The 5,587-nt window shown below is 39.8% G+C and overlaps 1 pseudogene; it reads right to left on the bottom strand.

Annotated features, from left to right (window-relative positions):
• Positions 1 to 1,320: 1,320 nt before the first annotated feature.
• LOC117705638 (V-type proton ATPase subunit S1-like) lies at positions 1,321 to 5,587 on the bottom strand (annotated as a pseudogene).

The following is a 5,587-nucleotide window of genomic DNA, read 5'->3' on the forward strand; positions in this document are numbered from 1 at the left end:
AAAAAGGAAAGGGGGGCATGGGACAGGGGTTTTTTTAGGGATGGGAAATTGGGAAAGGGGATGGCATCTGAAATGTAAATAAAATATAAAATAAAAAAAAGAATGGATCAATTTGCATTCTTTTACATGCTGACCTCCAGTTGAACCAGCAGCATTTGTTGAAAATGCTGTCTTTTTCCCACTAGATGGTTTTAGCTTCTTTGTCAAAATCAATTGACCATAGGTATGTGGCTTCATTTCTAGGTCTTCAATTATATTTTATTGTTTAACATCCTTAGCCAGCCTTTGTCCTGTGGGAGTTTGATACCCCAGTGTAGGTGAATGGCAGGGCAGGAAGCCTCGAGTGGTTGGGTGGGTGAGGGATCACCCTCATAGAGGCAGGGGGAGGGGGATAGGATAAAGGGTTTCTGGAGGGGACACCTGGAGAGGGGATATCATTTGAAATGTAAAGAAAGAAAGTAGCCAATAAAGGAAAAAAAAAAAAAAAAGAGAAAATCTAAAGGAAATTAATCTCTTGATTCACCTAAACCACCAAAGTTAAATCAAGAGGAGATCAACAACTTTTCAGACCTATAACAAATGAAGAATTCAAAACATTAATAAAAAGCCATCTGACTAAGAAAATCTAAGGCCTAAGTATATTCACAGTAAAATTTAAGAAAATCTACAAACAAAATTAAGTTAGAAAAACTAGAACACTTTCTTTTTTCCATTTTTAAAAAATTAAGTTAATTTATTTATTCACTTTACATCTCAGTATCAGTCCCCATCTGCTCCCAGTACCCCCTCATGCAAATCCTCCACCCATTCCACCCTGTCCTTCCCTCCTTTGCGATGGAGGGGGGCATGCTCTGTTCCTTTCACACACTCACCTTCACCCTCAGCACATTCAGTTGCTTCAGGACTAGGAACATCCTCTCCCACTATTCCAATTCTTGAGGGACTTGCATGAAGACCAAGCTGCTCATATGCTACATATGTGCAGGGGCTCAGGTTCAGCCTTCACACACTCGTTGGTTGATGATCCAGTCTCTGGGAACCCGCAAGGTCCAGGTTCATTTACTCTGTTGGTCTTCATATGGAGTCCCTCTAGAAGAGCACTTTCAAACACCTTTTATAAAGCTGTTATTTTTCTAATGTCAAGTTCAGATAAAGACACACAAAAAAAAAAAACCTCCAAACTGTGGGATAGTAAGCATAAATGCAAAAATTTTAAAAATAAAATACTTACAAACAAAATTCAGGTATATATAATAAAGATCAACCAATAATTAAGCTAGATTTATCCTAGAAATGGAGGGATAATTCAACATATGTAAGTCAATAAATGGGCTTAAAATCAAAATAACAACCCCAAACAACATAGTGGAAAGAAAAGATGCTAGGTCCTGTGACTTGGGAAACATTGAAATGGGCAACAGAGCCATTGCTGTGGATTTCAAGTTGTTCCATGTAAAACAATACTGGGCAGATACTGGGTAGATGCACCTAGCCAGAATGAAGTGGAGTGTCACTGTTGCACCAAAGAGTGGCTCATAAGTCAGTGAAAGCATGGCAAAGGAGTCATTCCAGAAGAAGCTGGTCAAGTTAAGATTCTCCACACCAAAGGTGAGGGAGATCAAGTCTTCCCACTTGTCTTTGTATGCCACAGAGAAGTTTTCTGCCCAAAATAGGATCCTTGGGGGCAGTGCCATTGTAACTCACAGGAGGATGGACTGCAGGTGATGCCACCTAACACTCCTTCACCATGGCTACACCATGGGCAGACTGCAGAAAGAGCTGTGGTGAAAGGGACATCTTTAGACTTGAGTGTGCTTAGTATCTGTTCCATGACCTCATCTTTACCTGTGAGGACATCCGTGGGCGCCATCAGACTGGAGCTTGCTGAGTAGGGCAGATGGATGAGCAGCAGGGCAGGGAGGCTGACATGGAGCTTCAGCTCCTTTAGGCTAGTTAGATCCACATGTTCCAAGCTTCTGTAGATAGTTGCTGACTGCATACCAGTCCACAGCAGGAGCACCAGTGAGGAGAGTTCCAAGAGTAGGGCATTCTCCAGGTTAGAAAAGGCATGGTCCTACTTATTTCCAAACATACTACCATATGCTGTGAAATTCTCAATGCTTAGCTGCAGCGGGAGGTATTAGAATGGAGGCATCTTGCTGGCTCCCAACTTAGTTGCCACTAAGTTCCCACACTAATGCCGGCTACTGGCAGCTGCCTGGTCCCAGCTGGGTGTCCTCTGGGCTTCTCTCTCTAGCTTGCCCCCCCCACCCCCCGCTAGTGACCAGTCACTGTCACTAGCTTTTAGCTCCATTTCCATCGTCCCTAAAGCCACTAGTTTCTTCACAGCCATAACCACCCAGTTGTTGGTGGACCCACCTTCCATTAACCCAGTAAGTCAAAACTCTTGATGCTTAAAGTTAACCAATGAATTTATATATATCAATAAAATCTCAATACACAAGATGCCCACACAGATTAGAAAGTTATCCCAATATTCCTAACCTTTAGATTTCATGTCTTTCGATTTACTTGAATGACTCGGGTCTACATCCGCTGCCATTTTGCCTTTTTCCTCTTTCTTGCATTTTTTCCTGCAGTCTCTGCCACACTTAGTTCTACTTCCCTTATTCCTGTCCAGTCACAGGCCTCCCACTGCAAATAGATTGGTCAGAGAAATTTCTGCCACACTTAGCTTGTCCTGCAGGAACAGCATTGAGAGGGCCCAGCTCCAGGGCAGCGTCTAAGTCGGTAGAAAGTGTATATTGCTGGTGATATGGCCTTCATGTGTGTTGGCCACAGGAGCCCTCAGGTTGCACTGTTGCCGCCATCATAGCCTCAGCTTTGTATCTGGGCCTCTGAGGTGACTGCAGATTAGATGACCCTGTACTCCATTTCAATACAGTGCTCTAAGCACTAGTGAGGGCACTAAGACAAGAGAAGAAATTAAATTAATAGTAGCAGGAAAAGAAGGCAAACTCTCCTTATTTAGAGAGAAGGTGATATTGCACATAAAAAGTCCACAAATTCCACCAGAAAACATCTAAAAATAACATTTTCAGAATCATGGCAGGTTATGAGATCAACGTACAAAATCAGTAGCATTTGCATATACCAACAATAAACATACTGAAAATGAGATCATGGAATCACTCCCACTCACTAGATCTTCAAAAAATAATCTAGGACTAAACTTAACAATGAAAGTGAAAAACCAGTACAATGAAAAGTTTAAATCTCTGAAGTAAAAGGTCAAGACACTAGAAGACTGAAAGGCCTCTCACATTCATGGATTGTAGAATTAGTATTGTGAGAATGGCCATCTTATCAAAAGCAATTTACAGATTCAGCACAATCCCAATCAAAAGTCTCATGATCTCCTACATGGGAAGAGGAAAAAAAAAAACCCTCTAAAATTCATATGGAACTACAAAAGATTCAGGACCACTAACGCAATCATGAATGAAACAAACACTGTTGGAGGTATTGTCGTATCATGTTTCAAGGTATATTACAGAGATATATCAATAAATAATGGTACCAGAACAAAAACAGACATGTAAGAGCAATGGAATAAACTATATGTCCTCAATGAATGCAATGATACCAATTTTGTATTTGACATACATGTGAAGAACCTACACCTGAAAAAAAAAATAGCATCATCATCAAATGGTGCTAAGATTACTGGGTGTTCATAGAAGAGTAAATTAAACCTACATTTATCTCCCTGAACAAAAATAAATTCCAAATGGATCAAATACCTCATTGGTTACCCTCCACAACCTGAAAATCTCCGTCACTGAAGACAGTACTTATTTATATCACTGAACTTGGAGAAATTGAACTGGTGCCAAACTAGGAGTTTCACTCCTACTGACTAGCTGGCACCAGTAGTGCTGGAAGATACTTTGCATGCTATTGGATGAGAAAAGTCATTATCAATTTCAGTCAGATGTAAACTCTGTGACCTGCAAAACGAACATACAAATGATATATGCTGGTGTAATATTGACAGAAATGTTAAGGGAGTAGCTTTTTAAAAAATTGTATTTAAGGTCTATTCCATGAAATGGAGCCCATACCTGACAGTGGGAAATTATTCAAGAATCTGAGTTTGTGGACCTAGGGGAAAACCCTACTGCTATTACTCTGCTAACAGCATAGCAATAGAATGACTCTTAATGACCTACTGCTATACCCATAGATCAGACCAGAGCATTGCTCAAGCCTTATCGGAGAAGCATATTAATGTAGTAGATGATAATTAATGCAGAGACCCACAACTGGATGAAGAGCAAAGAGTGAGAGACTTTGAAGCATTCATCCCTCAATGGGAGGTTTTTTTTTTTATCAAACCTCTCCCCTCAAGGCTCAGGAGTTTGGGCAAGCAAGGAAGTAGAAAGATTGCAAGAGTTAGAGACAGTGAATGTTTCCAAGGAAACAGTGTCTTTCAAGCACAACAGGTCATATATATATATATGTATTCTCAGAGATTGAGAGAGCAGGCAAAAAACCTGTACAAGTTTAAATAATACAAAACCCTGGAATTGACAAGGGGAAGTAGATAGAAAGTCCCATCACTAACTAAACAGCTGTTTACAATTGATACCTGCTGGGAAAGATAATATCAATTTTCTCAGAGTGTCACTGGATGTATTAACCATACCCCAGAGCAGGCCCATGCCCAGGAGTAGTTGACCAACACAAAATTAACTCTGTGTGTATGTAGTGCATACATGCATGCATGTGTGTGTGTGTGTGTGTGAGTGTGCGCGCGCACGTGCGTGTGCTGTGTGCTATGAATTCATTTATTATTTGCTTTTTGGATTTTCTTGGATTTTCATTTGGTTTGCTTGTTTATTTGTTTTTGCCTTTTTGAAAGAAGGAACAAGCCCATAAATTTCAGTGTGTATAGAGATGGAAGGAAAGGATTTGGGATTGGATGGAAGCAACATGGTCTAAATATACAGTACGTTTTTTTTTTTGAAAATTAAAAACCCCATTGTGAAACTTAAAATACTGAACTTCTAGAAGAAAACATAAGGAGTACCCTATAGGAGCAGAAAAGGACTTTTTGGTCAAACTCCATCTGATCAGTAGTTAAAGTTAAGAATTGACCAAAGGGACCTCAAAAAACAGTAAAAAAAAACAAAACAAAACATAAACAATCAATGGAATGAATACTCAGCTGTACTTCTGACAGAGAATTGATATCCAGAATATACAAAAATACTAAAAGGTCTGGAAAATGAATGCTTCATTGGTCTGAACAGAGAATTTCGAAAAGACAAAAATGGCTAAGAAATATCTCAAAAAGCATTCAACATTTTAAGAAATTGGGAAACCCAATTTATAACTACTATGAGAGCTAATAATATCATATCAGAAAACTAAGATCAGGAAACAACTGACAGTAAATGCAATTGAGGAGGTGACAGAGAAAGAGGAACTCTCATTTGCTATTTATGTGGCTACAAATTGATGCAGCTCCTCTGGAAATCAGTGCGAAGATTCTCAAAGTACTGATCCTTGGCATGCACCCTAAGAACCTGACATTCTGTTCTGTAGATAACTGGACAGCCAT

Source organism: Arvicanthis niloticus, chromosome 3, assembly GCF_011762505.2.
Source record: "Arvicanthis niloticus isolate mArvNil1 chromosome 3, mArvNil1.pat.X, whole genome shotgun sequence".
NCBI lineage: Eukaryota > Metazoa > Chordata > Mammalia > Rodentia > Muridae > Arvicanthis > Arvicanthis niloticus.